The sequence below is a fragment of the Cydia fagiglandana genome, chromosome 6 (assembly GCF_963556715.1).
Source record: "Cydia fagiglandana chromosome 6, ilCydFagi1.1, whole genome shotgun sequence".
Lineage (NCBI taxonomy): Eukaryota > Metazoa > Arthropoda > Insecta > Lepidoptera > Tortricidae > Cydia > Cydia fagiglandana.
In genome coordinates, this window is record NC_085937.1 from 6,508,207 (window position 1) to 6,525,034 (window position 16,828).

Sequence of the window (16,828 nt, forward strand, 5' to 3'; positions counted from 1 at the left end):
ACACTTCCGCCGCATATCAATGGCCCATCCCGATTGAATGCCCATTGTTTAGACACCGGCATTTCAGGTCAATAGGTCCCAAAGATGACCGTAATCGTAATGCTATGTCCTTAAACTTGTCAAGTGTAACAGCACGGTAGAGTGGGCAAGTGCAGGCCCAGTCCCCGTGACCTACATCTGCGACCCTCGCTCAGGAAGCTGCTAATTTCCACCGCGCGGGCTGAAGCCGACGTCACAGGCCGGGGGGGAGGGGTGAGGTGGGGGGAGCCGGGGAGGCAGCGCCGAGCTGCCTGCGAGCCGGTACCGGACCAGTCCGCCGCCCCACTCCGGTCTGAACGCACGCGCCGCTCCTAACAACATAGCGCTACACGATAAACACGCAACATATTACCGATTTAATTTTTTTCAAAGTGTCCAGTATTTTTGTTGAAGTGCGATAAATGTGTAAATATTTTTATATACCGACTCTGTGATAGCGGGCAGGCTCGGGCGGGGCGCTCTCCTGACACAGTGGCTCAGTCGGCCGCAGGTCGCCGAGTAAGCACCATCGATTTTCTCCACGCAGCAATACGCGAGGTACGTAACGTCACGTGCAAGTTTCATACGGCTATTTCCACGCGGCGCGTATTTCGAGCGGTCTCCGTTCAAGGCCGCATCTGTTTGCGTTTACGCTGCGCTTACGATTGGGAGTTTACGTTAGTGTTGTGATCTCGCGTGGGATCAGGGAGTTTTCACGGCTATGGGCACGTGCTCGGAATGGCTAATGAAAAGCCAAGGCTCAGCGCATCGTTTCTTATTGTCATGCTAATGCTACCGTGGGATATACGAGTACTAAACGGGCCAGTCACATTACGTGTAAGTAGTACGCTTTTAAAACAAGGTTAACTCATCCTACATTACGTTAAAGAGGATTTCCTTCCAAGATTGACTCTAAGAGTAACCGTTTTCACGGTTTTACTTCGTTTTTTTTAGCATTAGAAATAAGGTAAACAATCTTGATGTGTCTTTTTATTGAAAAACACGTTTAAAAAATAAGTCACGCCAAATATGTAACAATTATGAATCTAATACGATCATTTATATTCTTCTGCTTTCATAAGTAATAGTTACTGATTTTTAAATAGCGTTTTTCAATCAAAAGACATGTCAAGATCGCTTACCTTCTTGCAAGTTCTTTCTAATGCTAAAAAAACCGAACTATAGTTTCACTAGACTTATATCGACCGGGATATGAACCGTGATTATCTTCTGTACTTATTGTTTTCGAGCTCCCGATATTTCGACGCAGTTACATGCATCTTGTTCACGGGTTGTTTGTTTCGGGAGCTCTAAAACAATCCAAAAGGTAATCACGGTTCATATCCCGGTATTGTAATGTCACTCTAAGGGCCCGATTCGGATTTTGAAATAGATATCTTTTAGACATCACCAAGATACGATAACGATATGTTTAAGATCTAACCTGTCAAATTTGACATTTGCGCGATTCTGGAGATACTCTTGAATGATTTCCACAGGATATGATTTAGAGATGACTCTATCTAACGTAAAAGTGTTAACGTAAAACATTGGTCGCCCGAATTGCGCTGCAAAAGAGATCTAGTTGATATCTAAACTATAACGTATCTAGAATGGATCTAGTGCGTGTCGTCTCTTGTGAATATCTTGAAGTTCGAATACGGCAGTAAGAGTGCTGTACTAAGTATGAGATATAATAAAGTAGTGAATCAAAGAGGCTAGGACAGGTGTGTTTGCTTTGATGATGTGCATGATCATGACCTACAGATCGCGTCTAAATCAGGCGCAGGTGATAAGCGACTTGGCACTTGTTCTGACAGCTTCCATTCAACACGGCCGTTTAATTGTACGCGCTGCATCTACCGGCAACATTTGTTTTCGAATTTAAACTGTTGTAAAACTTTTCCTACCTAGCTAGACTTTACCTACCTAGACCTAGACCTAGGCTCTCCGTAACATGTCGCGAGTGACTTAAATCAAGTGATTTTAAACCGTAAAATTGTCCAACATTTTTTTTATGACTTTCATTTATTATCGAATAAACTTTGCGATACTTTGTCAACGAATGTCTAGTTTCCTTACGGCCCACATTATTAAATACAGAAAATAGATAGTAGTAAAATAAAAACTGGTTTGATAGAAGCTATAGCATTCTATGTTTACTTCTATTTCTATTCTAGCTAAACTATAAATAAAATTAGCGAACTTTGTAGGTATTAAGTATAATTAATAGGTCAATCACTAATGCCTCTTTCGTTTAGAATATACTAAAATTACTAAACTATCAGGAATGCCACTTTTATCTTAATTTTAACATAATACCTATTTATAATACTCAATGACTTTTTGTTTTAAATCCTTCTCGTTTAAGAATACACAAAATCCTGTCTTTTAAATTGTATCAGTTTAAAATATTTTTATACAAAATGTTGTTTTTTTTTTTACGTTACCTAAAGTTTTCAGTTCAGTTATCGGTTTCCGCCGAGCAGGTGCCATAAAACGGTTATTAAACTCTTATCGCACATATTTCGCAATTATTTCAACCGACAACCAATTTTATCCATGGCGAAAAACTTTAATTAACTCCCGCAGCTGAAAACTGCATCTAGTTACATGAAAAACGTGTTTCCAATTATGGACACAAGTAAAGATTTTTAAATAGGTTTCTACTTAAATTACACAGCTACGGCTACTAACTAACTTTTTACCATTTATTCGGAATTTTACCTCAGACATTAATAATTAATTAAGCCTTAATAACTATAGGTAATTAATTAAATTTAAATGATATGCGGAATAATAGTGAGTATCCAATTGGTAGGTACTATAGGTAGGTATGTTTATTCATTTTAAATATAATAAAAATCATTTATTTACAAACAATATATATACAGTGGTATACAACGTATCAGTATTGCGATACAGCGGGGAAATGCCGCCAGCATCCTTGGTACAATGCCTCAGGGGCCTATTTTAGATTTAAGCTAGTTATTAATTTCGTTTAGTTTTAAATATTACATTTTGTTGTTAATATGTATGAGTTACTTAAGAATTGACACGTGCGTTACCTGCTTATAATAAATCTCCAGTTATTGCACATAAATCACACGACAATTATACCGTCAATGCCACAAAGGCGTTGATATAATGCCGTTTTTCTGTATTACTCCAAGGTTATCAAATGTACGTAAAAAGAAGGCAGTCTTCCGATTCAGTGCCAAACTAGCGACCTCTACGAGACAACGGTCCAGTAGTTCCCACGTCCACTTCCTAAATCGCGAGATAAAAAACCAGCATTGGTCTATACTGAAGGCTCGGAGCGGAATGGACAAAGGTTACCCTAAATCAGTGCCTCGCTATTGTCTTTAAAAGTCTAAAACCACGCTTGATTTGAACTGGGTCCGAAAATTTACATTTTTGTATTATTTTTTAGCTTGTTAGTTTTCCGATTAGTACTAGTTTTGATTGATTTACGGTTAGTGTCACTGGATTTATATCGACCGCGTCGAAATATCGGGAGCTCGAAAACAATACAAAAGGTAATCACGGTCCATATCCCGGACGATATAAGTCTAGTACCTACTATTACTAGTAATAATAAAAATAACCCTCCTTTTGCGTTGCCGTAGTCGGGTAATATTGAACGATGTTTTATATTTCTGGAACGTATAGCAACCTTATATTAGGACTTCAGAAATCCGGGCACTATTAGGAATAACTAGCGACCCGACCCAGCTTCGCACGGGTTAAGAAATTATACACCTAAACCTTCTCAAGAACCACTCTATTTATAATTGAAACCGCATGAAAAACCGTTCAGCATTTTTTGAGTTTATCGCGAACAAACATACAAACACACAAACGGATAGACGTGGCGGGAGACTTTGTTTTATAAGGGGTTGTGATTAAAGTTAAAGGCTTTAATTTCGGATAAATGTGATATATGAGGCATTTCGAGTTTGTGAGGCAAGCTATTACAATCTGAAATAGGTAATGTAAAACTTTTAACGGTCCTAAATTAACTGTAGTGGTCCCAAAAAGCCACGTCGATGGATTATTTGGACACATTGTTATCATCATGTGAATATAATCAATGACAAACAAACAAGTAGTTACCTTTTGTGTGTCTGTAGCCATTGATTGACACACTTTGCCTTGAGCGAGGACGCGTAATTGTAAACATACGTGACATGATTGTTTTCCTAAATCAATCGATCGAGCTGAATTTATGTCCATTCTGTCCATATGTCCTCGAAAAAAGCGACTGAAAAAACATTAAAGGTACATTAAATTTGATGCTCATTTACTAAATTTGATAGCCTTTCACTTTGTTAAGGATCGAATCCATTAAGTATTGTTTTTATATGCCAAGAGACATTTGACAATCGATACCCACTTTTCAACGGCGCCTTAAGTAACCATTTGTTTACTTATTCATTCAATCTGCCCATTTATTCACCCCAAAAATTTTCTTATTTTTATAATCCGAGATTCTGAAGAAAGAGAAAGTAAACAGTCACTTTTATACAAAACTTAAAGTGATTTACTCTGTTCAGTAGGTAGTTTTTTCATTTTGCTAAAAATACTTTTTAAAGACTCCATACAGTAGTAGTTCTACTTATTTTATTCTCTGTAGGCAATATTACTTTACTCATGTTTATAACACAAATGGTGCCCTGACCACGATAATATTTGTTGAAATTTTGTTTACGGCAATTTTTTTTAATTATAAACAAGTTATGTAGAAAAACTATTTCAAACAAAGTACCAACATCTTGAATTCCGTTACAGGCATTTTACGCAGTAGCCAAACTCGTCCAAAATCGTATTTTTCGGCTGTCACTATTATGCTTGTTAATGGCATAACATAATGGGCCACGTATTGATGTCAAGGCACCCACGGCTGGCATCACCTGGTCGAGTCAACGCCAGCGCGGACGCCTGCGATGCACAAAAACTGGTACACATTACACCACTACTAATTATAAATATGAATACGAACTTTTTTTATGATTATTTTTATGTTGATGCGTGGCAAGTAGAAGTAATCCAAAGTATATTTCCGGGAAAGTTATCGTTGACCATTAGGCATCAATTGATAGCGATTTAAAATCTCGATATAACTACAATGGAAATACTATTTATTTACTACTCGAAGATTAATGAACACTGCCTGCGTGTACCGTAGTTAACTTCACTGCTATCGATTTTATACTAATGCCTTTTTTGTTGTTTAAGCGTCCTGAATAAATTTTATTTTATTCTATGTTGTATGACTAATTGATTGTAGTCAACTTCAGACTCATTTCAAAGTTTTTTAGATTTTTTAAGCACATTCTTTTTTTCAGAATATTTTCCCACGTTGGCAATAACTCCAAACGAAAAAACTTAATTATTAAATAAATTATAAACTGAAATAGTCGTCACTGAAATAGTCAGTCATCACAGTCACTCTCCGTGATTGTTATGGTTCTAGCTGAATTGGGCATTCCATAGCGTAATATGGCACAACCAATTTATCTAGGACCCTTAATGGCATAACAATCGCGGAGCGTGATGGTACAGTCGCCATCAGATATATAGGAGCGGCCAAGGTGTTCACTCTAACGCCTCGACAATAGAGGCGTGCTCAGATATTTGTGAGTGCCTTGGCCGCTCTGATATATCTGATAGCGACTGTACTAAAGAAAAAGTGACCAAAGCCCTCCGAAATCGAACCGGCGTTTTCCTGATGCTGCATTTCTGATTTTCAGTAATAGGTAGGTATATAGGTACATTGTATAAATAATAGTTTTGCATGTTTTAATACAATTTAACCTGACTTTGTAGAAATCTATTTGTATTACTAAAACTTCGGTAGTTAACCATAGAAATGGCAATTTACTAAAACAACTTCACCTTGATATTTATTCACAACTTGGGTAGCTATTTTATTCGTACATTTCGGACTTAAAAGGCTTTCACAAATCTATTCGAGCTTTATTTAATGCTTATTTAAAATATCTAGCAGGTAGTAAAAGATGAAAGCAGGAGCATTTTATTTTATTATAGAAGTTACAAGAGAATTATATGAATTTATCGAACAAAAATATAAGTGGATACCAATTTGAGAGTTTGTTCATGTCAGAATTGATTATCTAAATGGATATTTTGACTTGTTAATAAAACGTAGTAAAAAAAAACAATTTTACAGAACAGTTTAAAATTCTGTTATATGTACTAATTTATGACCGTATTTAATTACACTTAAACTATGTCTTAGTCTTAGTCGCTATTCATAACCTTATTTTTAATAGTATATGTGAATTTACCTTGGGAACAAGTATTAAATTAGTTATATTAAGCTTATTCCGATTAAACCAATTTTATACACTCAAGACACAACTTTACGAGTATGGGTATGCTGTGTGAAATTCAAAAGCAATTAGTCCACTTGAGCAAAATCTATGAGCGACGATAGCCTCGATGATACCTTTTAGACAGTTTACCCTAACTGGGTCAAACAGATCACTGTGTTACGTTCTTTCCTGTGGACATACACAAAGTTAAGGGCTATAAAGGTTAATTTTCTTATTTAACCCTAACCCACGTAAAAAGGTCCTCCTTTTATTTACAGAACTATGATAAAATCATTACTTACATGCCCACAAGCTGTTAACTATTGCCCACAGGAGAGAAAAATGTACAGTTCGCGCGAACACGCTAGTTTTCTCTCCTGTGGGCAATAGTTAACAGCTTGTGGGCATGTAAGTAATGATTTTATCATAGTTCTGTAAATAAAAGGAGGACCTTTTTACGTGGATAAGGGTTAAATAAGAAAATTAATCTTTATAGCCCTTAACTTTGTGTATGTCCACAGGAAAGAACGTAACACAGTGATCTGTTTGACCCAACTACGGCCTAATTTACGGCCTTTTTACAGTCACGCGATCCGCGCTAAGGCCTTTTCCTCATTATGCTTTTTGTTTGACTTTTCCTTTTTAATACCTGCTTTTAATGCAGTTTAAGTGTTAACTTCGAGTTGTCGGGACAGGTGTTTTTTTAGAATTAGTTATCGTAGTTTAATAGTCATTACGTTATATTAACAGCATTAATTGTTGTTGAAACGCTGTAATCAATGGAGTAGCAAATAACTATAACCTTATAATATAACTATAGAGATATCATGATGGAAACAGAAACTTGTAGTGATAAATAAGTAATTGAATTAATTGCAAGTTGATCGTTTACTATATCTTATACAAAACATGTTATTATTGATTAATGAACATAAGCAGCAATGCTCATGAGCGGGCTTTTCCAAAAATAACTAACTATTAGGTCATACTTTCAAAATATGAAAGGAATATTTCAATCATTACAAAACAATATAACGTGACTGGAATATCACCGTACGTTCGAAAACACGTCCGAGATGACGCGATAAGCACGCGATACAACTATTTTCTCAATGAATTGCTTTATTTTATTGATTCACGCCTGTTTCGAAACAGTTGAGTAAAAATAACCTAAAATTTGTTTGGTGTGTTTCTAAACACATTCCTGTGGTGTTGCTTATGTCCATGAGCGACGATGACTGCTTCCCATCAGGCGGCTCGTCTGCTCGTTTGCTGACTAATATTACATTAAAAAAATCATAGGACGATACTCGTCGGTTGTTTTACGATACTTATGTCTGTACCCAGTTTAATCCTAGACTACAACTATTTATATAATTATATGCTACATTTAGCGCTTAATGGCATTTAAAATAATATATAATTATTGATGACGCAGAGCTAATAAAAAAGTGGTAGCCTAGTTGAACCCTAATTAAAGCTACCTATGCAAATGTAAATAATACTCAAAGTCAAGGCAATCACAAGACCTTGTTACACAGCTGCCAGAATTACCTAACATTCTCAAAGTTAGCGGCCCTAGGCACTGCAGCTTTAATAAACATATTAAACAAGAATGTTATTTGTAATAATACTCAAGAAACTGAAAACAAGCCAACTCTAGCTAACAAACCTAGCCAAAAACAACATATTGGTCATAATACACATTCAATCTGTTTATTACATAACGGTATTTATTTATTATAAGTCTATTTATTTTCAGTTCAAAAGAGAATAACATTCTAATTATTAAAAGCGGCCAGTGTTCAAATCAGATAATTTTTCACAAACTTATCTATCTAGGATTTTAAATATATATGGCTTTTTCATAAACGTGACATTGGGCCTGAATTAGGATTGTTCATTTTTTTTAGACCCCCATTTTTATTTTATTTTCTGAAAATATAGGTTAATTTAAGATACCAATTTGAATGATTTAGTAATTCGTGGCTCGGTTGAATATTTATAATTTATTGAAAATATGAGATACGACTTCTCGTAAATTACATGTCGTCGGCTGATTAGGATAATGCACAAGCAACAACAAGCATTAAAAAAATAGTTGTCACTGTCAATTGATTGTAATGTCACCTGTCGACAATGTCAGTGTCACGAGTTTTTATAAATAACAATCGTCTGGAATGGAAAACTCGTTTATTTTGAATCATTAATTTCAAAATACCTACGTATAAATTTGTAACGCTATAAATTTGAGAAAGCTGATTCCAGAAATCTGCCTAAGTTATATAATATAACTTAGTTTTATTGGAGTATGTATCCATATAGCATCCAACTCCAACCATAACTTGGCTGAAATCAAGGGAGCAAAAATACAAATGTAAGTTACCTACATCATATATATTTTAACTGATTCGATTTGTAAGAAGATTGGATTCATAAAATCGTTACAAGCGTCCATTGCTAAAGGTAGCTTAGCACCCAGTGGGTGCTTTCTGCCGGCTTGTCACCATTGTTTGGATATTGTACTACATACTTATACTACTATATTAGGAACATGCCAATTTTGCTAATTATATCCTATTATTTCAGGTCAACGTGATTCCTATTTAGATACAGCTGTGAGATATGTAACTGCACTTGGGCCCAGAACAAAGTTGAGCATTTTGTATTGAAACGAACGTCATATTAATTATTAATCGTCATAATACTTTACGACCGTAAATAATGCCTGGGAACAGAGTAAATAACAAACCATACACTTCTCTTCTGGATGGTCAACAAGAAGCCATCATTGTTAGATGCTCGTGCAGAACATGAAACATATATAACATATTTCCCAAATTAATAAAAAAGTAGGTAAACAAAAACATGTTTTATTATTCACAACTTTATTAAGTCTTGTCCACCATGATATCAGCAGCTTGAACTGCAACATGTACCTGGCAACATGGCCTGGTTTTTAAAGCAGTTTCAGGCTGAATTTTGAGTATGGCTATGTATTCTTGTATATTCCTTATTTCTAGTAGGCACCATCTCTGTTTAACGGTTTGCCTTTAGATACTCTGGCTACATTACCACAGAAAATAAATAGATACCACGACCCTACCAATAAAGTGAGCTTTTAAATCCTTAATTGTAGTAAATTAATATTAATTTTATACTTACATCGACGTGATTCTCACAGCAATACTGTGTGTAACACGTGAAGTAGGTAGGTATTCCAAGTTTAATTCACGGCACCATCTTTCACGTCGTAGGTCTTCGTGGATTCGAACTATTATTTTTGTGAATCATTCCCACACATAGGAACAAGGTTTTTGATATATTATTAAGCAATGAAATCTACTGTTTAGGTATTAATTATAAATCAAATTGTAACAAACAAGCGCAGCGGTTTAACTGAAAAATTTTGTTATGACAATCGATGACAATGATAACTTTGACAATACGTGAGTGACGGATTTACTATGGTTCGATAACTTTTATTATGCAATGACTTTACATTCAGCCCAGGAGAAGGTCAAACTAAGGTCATAAGGATATTTGTTGAAATATCTTCAATCCTCAATTATTATATCGCAGCAAATGTCGGAAACTGTTTAAAAACCTTATATCTCGAAATGGTTTTCGAAATAGAACATTTGAAAAAAAATGAACAATCCTAATTAGCTATGAATCGTTTTTCTTTATTATCTGTCATTTTGACTTATGTATAAAAAAATGCTAAACATAATTAAGGGGTATAGTCGCTACATAAACACAAGGTCATAAACTGCCGCATTGGCCACATTCTTTCCGGGATTTGGACTAAATATAAATTATGTCTTACGGTGAAGCTGTCACGAGAATGAAAATGACAGTTATTATGTCTTCATTCGTTATCGGGCACCTTCTTGCATTGGAAGCTCCTTTAGAATAATAATAATTCAGCCTATATACGTCCCACTGCTGGGCAGAGACCTCCTCTCACTCGCGAGAGGGTTTGAACTAAGCTCTTTGTACTACCGGAAATATTTTGGGAATATAAATTCGAGAATTGCTGACATGAACTGACGTTCAGAGAATATTAAGAATAGGTATGCTATTTAAGTTGTATTTGAATTCGAATTCAATATTCAAATTTGAATTAATTTTGGAGAACGCCCAAAGTTATCAAAACCGTTAGCGACTTATATTAGTTTAATTCAATCATTCCTATAATTTATTCCAGTGATCAAGCCAAAATATTCTGCCTACACCTCATGCCTTACTTTATTATTATAATTAGTTAATGCAAATAGTCGGCTACTTGTATTATTATTCTAATAAATATCGAGTCTGCAAAGTGATTAAGACTTTGTCGCTTTGGTAGGTAATCTGAAAGACGTTTCAATCTTCAAACCAAAAAGAAAATGAATTCACTAAAATTGAACTGACAGAACAATATAAAATGTTTATATTTAAAATACCCTGAAGGTAAAGCATTTTACATTTGTCGTATGTCGCACAAAATAAATATGTATTTAACATGTCATTGTCAATGCAAATTCTTATCGAGAAATGAAATATTTTTTACTCCCGTTGTATTTTTGCTGGCTGGTTAGTAACTTTGTTACAAAGATAGGCAATAAATTAATTTCCTATCTACATACGCCTATTGAGAAATGAAGAATAATTAAATTACTTTATGTAAGCAAATCAGTATCAGTAGCTAAGTATAGTACGACAAGAAATTGTAGAAAATTATTGAGGGCGCCGCTTCCTACAACAATTTAGTATGGATTTTTTTTAGTTCCGTTTTATTTAATTTATACTATTTTGTGTCGAACTATAGGTTAGAGGTGTACAGGTATTCGTACATAAGCCTTACCTACCTTAATAGTGATTATACTTATAAGCTTGTATAACCTCCTAAGTCCCTGCGTATAATTTTTTGTACATATTCCAAAATCTATTTTGAGCTTTAATTGTGTGACTAAGGGTTCCAATTTCAAAAACAAAACAATTGCTTCTGGGAGGATAGGCCCCGAATTTAATATGCCTCACAAGCGCACACAGCGTTCATGGTTAGTTATCCACGAGCGACGGCTCACTGTGTCTGCCCATTCGTCGGGATTAATCATTGTATCCTGATTGCGTGCTGCCGTACGGAAACACGTGCGGACGATAATCGACTCTACTGGCCATGAAACTAAGCTTAAATTGCTCTGCATCTCCTGGAACGACGTAATCGTGATGGTAGCAAGGACAAATATTTTTTTACCGGAAAGATATATGTTCGTGGTTTTGAATCTGGTCTAAAATTATAAACATAGATTCCATATTAGGGGTAGATTTAAACTAAGTGAGAAAAAATAAGTGAATACCTTTACCTACTTAAAATTTCTACACATTAGGCAAAATATAGGTCAAGTAATTTATTTTAATTTTGGTCCCAATAGTTATTCAGGGTATTTCAAAATACTCTGTGTGTGTAATGTGTATTCCAGGCGGGAACAAACAGCTTAGCTCATGATAATACTAGCTAGAGAGAAAGTAATAATAATAACACTGGTCGGCTGTCCGTCTGTTCGTATGCCAACGACACGGGACACTTAGTATAAATTTTCCAATTTCTACTGGCAGACGTTCAAGATTCCCACGATATGCCGTCATAGCACTTCCGCGGATATTTACGACGCTATCTCGTGGTATAATAGTTATGTCATAATTCAGAAGTGCAACGAACAAGTAGAATAAGGGCCAGTTGCACCAACCACATTTGACAGACTGATCAACGTCAGACAGCGCGCCCCGGCGCTCTACTATGAAACTTTCTTTACATAAAAAATTTGCGAACTCTTTAACGATACGAACAGTTTGGTGCAACCGACACTAAATATAAAATATTTACTAATTTGATAAATCATCTAACAAATAAGACGATTGTAATGGCGCCACATTCATTAGGTATTCAAAACCTCTCAGAAAGCAATAAAATGCGTCTTCTCCAGAATTATTCCTTACATTCAAAAAATACATATTGTTTACTTTATTTTATTACGTGTTTATTTTAATTTCTAAATAAACCTATCCCCTGTCCTGCAGCTAAAGTAAAAATCAAAGCACAAAAATAATCCAGTAACGCTCGAAATGTTTCACATTTATCACTGAGAACATTGTTTATTTTGATCTTACTAAGAGTGATTAAGAGCTTGTTTACTTTAAATAATGATTAATTAACACTTTGTCCAAAGGTCAACATTTTATTTCGAGCTTCAAAGTTATTTATATGCACGAGAATGAAAAGATTTGAGTTCTAATGCTCAGTTATTCAAGTTATTGACCTAAATAAGTACAGAAATCAATGACTTTGATTCTACAGATTCTACTTAGGTAAGTATTAACTAATATAGAGAGTAGTCTATTTTATTTTGGATGCACGAATGTTCTGATTTGTTTTAAGCTTAATTACTTACTTTACTATAGGTACTTGGCTAAAGTGCGCCACTACCATCAGACCGTACAACGTCATATTACATTGTTGTGAGTTTGTAATACACTGCATAAATATAATCGTTGGTCACAGAATACAGAATGTATTTAGGTATCCATAAACCGTCTGGGTGAATCCAGCGATCGATTTAGGCTAATCCCGTTTTGGCAGAGGCTAATGTTAGGCTTGACCTAGAACCGTATATCGATTGTAAGCCTTATAATAACGTTGCTGCAAGTTCTTTGAAGTTAGCGGTGCAATATTGTGAAAGTTAAATGAAGGTGAAAAGAGTTGAGTAGTTGGATTGCTGATTTAAGACGTTGTGACTATTTAGGGATCAAGAGGTGAGGGGTCATCCATTAATTACGTCACACGTTTAGGGGGAGGGAGGGGTCAAGAAAATGTGACATATTGTGACATGGGGGAGGGGGGAGACACAAACTTTGTGACGTCACTTTAACTTCATCAGTAACCGAAAATTTATTTAAATTATTTAGTTCGCTGTACATTTAAATAACAAGTTTTTAAAACGAAAATAGTTTTTAATCGTTTAATTTTCTTTCCTAAGCAGTTTTGGGTTATAAAATTACTAATATATATATATCGTCAAAAATATTTTTATAAAATATTAATAATACTTAGGTACTTACTTAATTCGATTTGGCGATTTCGTAGAAAAAATGTGACGTCACACTAGGGGGGGAGGGGTTTGCCAAATGTGACCAAGTGTGACAAGGGGGGGGGGAGGGGTCAAAATACCTAGAAATTGGTGTGACGTAATTAATGGATGACCCTTGATGTTTAGACATCATCAAGTGTAATATTGTCTTACGGATCAAATGGCATAAATCAAATGTATTACTACCAATCCCCATCGGCCCGATTCGAATTAGATACGTCAATTAATAGATCTAGAAACGATATGGATTAGATATGTCAGTGTCAGACGTGCCGTTTCTTCAAACAAAACGTCACTTTTGACACTGACACAACGTTTCTAGATCTAATAATTGACGTATCTTAAAGTTCGAATCCGGCAGTATTATCAATCACCCTTCAGGGCCTAGAAGCAATAATGGTGTAATAAATCTAAACTAACACTAAAATTAAAATAAACACTTGGGGTAGTAACCCAAGCTATTTATTTTTATTAGATAACCTTAAATAAATAAATAAATAAATATTTTTTTACACAAATTGACTAAGTCCCACGGTTAGCTCAAGAAGGCTTGTGTTGTGGGTACTTAGACAACGATATATGTCATATATGTAATACATAAATACTTAAATACCTACATAGAAAACAACCATGACTCAGGAACAAATATTTGTATCATCATACAAATAAATGCCCTTACCAGGATTCGAACCCGGGACCATCGGCTTCATAGGCAGGGTCACTACCCACTAGGCCAGACCGGTCGTCAATTAAATAAGTTAATATTCCTATTTCTTAAAACGTGATATCACGATTCACGAGTAACTGTGCGGCGCGCGGCGCCGCGAATCCTGAGCGGCTACCGCGAAAACCGAAATTCGCAAATTGCGGGCTCTTTCTCTTTTACTCCAATGAAGGCGTAATTAGAGTGACAGAGAAAAATCCCAGCAATTTGCGAACTTCGATTTTCGCGGTTATAGCCCTGATTAGCCATCCAATACGAATCCAATTTATTTTTGCTACACGTGGTGGATACAGCGTCTGATCTCCCAAATTGATCTTTTATTTCGGTTATTCAGATAATTTATCAGATAATTATAAAAGCGATTCATGTTTCTGACATCTGACCAGGGAACTTCAGATCATTTGCTTTAATTTCCGACAGAAACGTCGGAAATATCGATCACTGTCGAAAATTGACAAGCAAATTAAACGATACATAGGACTCAATTAGGTGCACTTGATCAGTCTTCTTGACTGTACGAAGGCGACAAACGACAACGACAAATACACCACGCGACGACATCACTAATGACAACTGCCTCTAAAATTGTCATTGTCACTGCGACTGTGGCGTTAAAGTGTAATTCTATGGAACTTGCTAACTATGTAAACAAACCGCCATATTGAAATTGTCAAAGAATTATGAATTTACTAGTGACTTTTGTTTACATAGCAAGTTCCATATAATGACACTTTACGTAATTAGTTTAATATTCTTAAATTTTAACAATGCCTGATAGCTTGACTCCCCCGTGACCAGAATTATAGATGTAAGATGGCATATAGCCACTTCTATAGAAGTGGCTATATGCCATCTTACTTCTATATGTGTGTCTTCTATATGTGTAAGTGTTCTATATGTGTGTGTATATGTGTAGTCAAAAGAAAATAGGGTTAGTAAATTATTTAAATAAAAAAAAAAACGTATTCATTATGCCGACAAATTATCAAAGTCGCTGTTCAAAATGGAGCCTCATAGAAATTCAAGTTTTTTAATGTTTATAATGTTTTTAATCACAGCCATGATACAAATTGTATTTTTTTTAAATCCCGTAGTTTGCATTATTCAGACTCACGCTTTTGACACAGTTTAATCCTTGAATCAAAGTCAAGTTCCGACTGCACGTATTGGAGTGACGATGACACTATTTTCAAGACCTATTGAAGATTGTTTACAAGCACCTGTTGGAACAGATGGTAATAGGTAAACATTGAATCAGTTTGTATTTAGCTACGTAATGAAATGGTAAATGCGTAGTTGAATCATGACTTTTACCGCAAAAAAGCACATCGTCATAAAAGGTAATATTTTGTTCCATGCAAAATATTTTGAACAGTCAGCAGCAGAAGTTGCTAAGCGCGCCAGGTGTTCAAAATGATTTTGACGCGACTTTATGGTTAAGAGAATAAGAGCGTGTCAAGGTAATTTTGAACACCTCGCCCGCTTAGCAACTTCTGCTGCTGACTGAACATAGGGTTAAGGAATGATTGAATAATAATATAAATACCTACGTAATTCATGTCACCTTTTTCAACCAGTAATGGCTTGCAGAAATAATAAGTCTTGATTAATGAATGTAATCGAGTGAGAATGCGAACGATAGTAAGAGCGGTAACTGTGAGTAAAAAAATGAATTGGGGTAGATAGTGAACTATAACTATGCTATGTGGATTAGTAGCTATTTACCTAATTCGCAGCGCGGCAGTTAATAGGTACTCTTCGAAATAGTTAAATATTTATAAAAGTAGGTTACTGTGGTCAACTAGGCCACACACATACATTAAAAATGTTACATTGAATCTATATACTTTTAAATGTAGAGGTAAGTATTATTAAAGCAAATCAGATAAGGTGTATTCGGGTAATACCGAATGTCGGATAATTCCGAAATTCAGATGAAAATCACCCTTAATTCCATCATAATAAAAGTCTCCTTTCGGAATTATCCGACAGTTTTTGACATTCGGAATTACCAGTAAACCTTAGGTAGGTACTAATACATTTTAACAAATTGCTTCAGTGAACCATCTGTTTTGTAGTCTGTGACGCAGTGAAAAACAATGAAATAGTTATTTGTTTAGCTGTAACGCCGTTGTGTAATTGTACACAGGAGTGATTAGCCTCGCCTGACGACCGGTCAAAGAATCTCTTTCACACTGTGTAGGTTAGCTGGGATTGTTTTCATGATAGTCAATTGTTCATAGACCGTGACGGCCGATTGCTTACAATTAAACAATACGATCAGGGTACTTCGTATCGTCAACTCTGTTTTGTTAGTTTGTATTATATTAAATAGACCTTGTATTTCATCGTGCACTAATAAAATCAAAACGTACCTTGCTTACCTACCTACTTTCAGCTGTGTGTAGCAGCACTTGTACGATTATCATGACTAAAAAAGCTTTTACTCGGATTTTTACGTATAGTATTCTTAATGAATGTGATAAAGGCAAGCGAATGATAATTCTTAATAAGTTTAGTAGTAAACCTACAAGTAGTTAACCTAAATGCTGACAATGTTTGCCCTAACATACCACATTAACAGTATTACCGCGCGTAATGTTCCCAGTGGGTAC

General features: G+C 35.4%; 1 protein-coding gene across 1 annotated transcript in view; it reads left to right on the top strand.

Annotated features, from left to right (window-relative positions):
* The first annotated feature begins 299 nt into the window (after positions 1-299).
* Positions 300-16,828, top strand: part of LOC134665051 (protein Tob1) — a 71,034-nt gene continuing 54,505 nt past the window's right edge. Inside the window, exon 1 of the mRNA XM_063521840.1 lies at positions 300-576. The gene's annotated coding sequence lies outside the window, so the exon portion shown is untranslated. The remainder of the gene's footprint in view (positions 577-16,828) is intronic.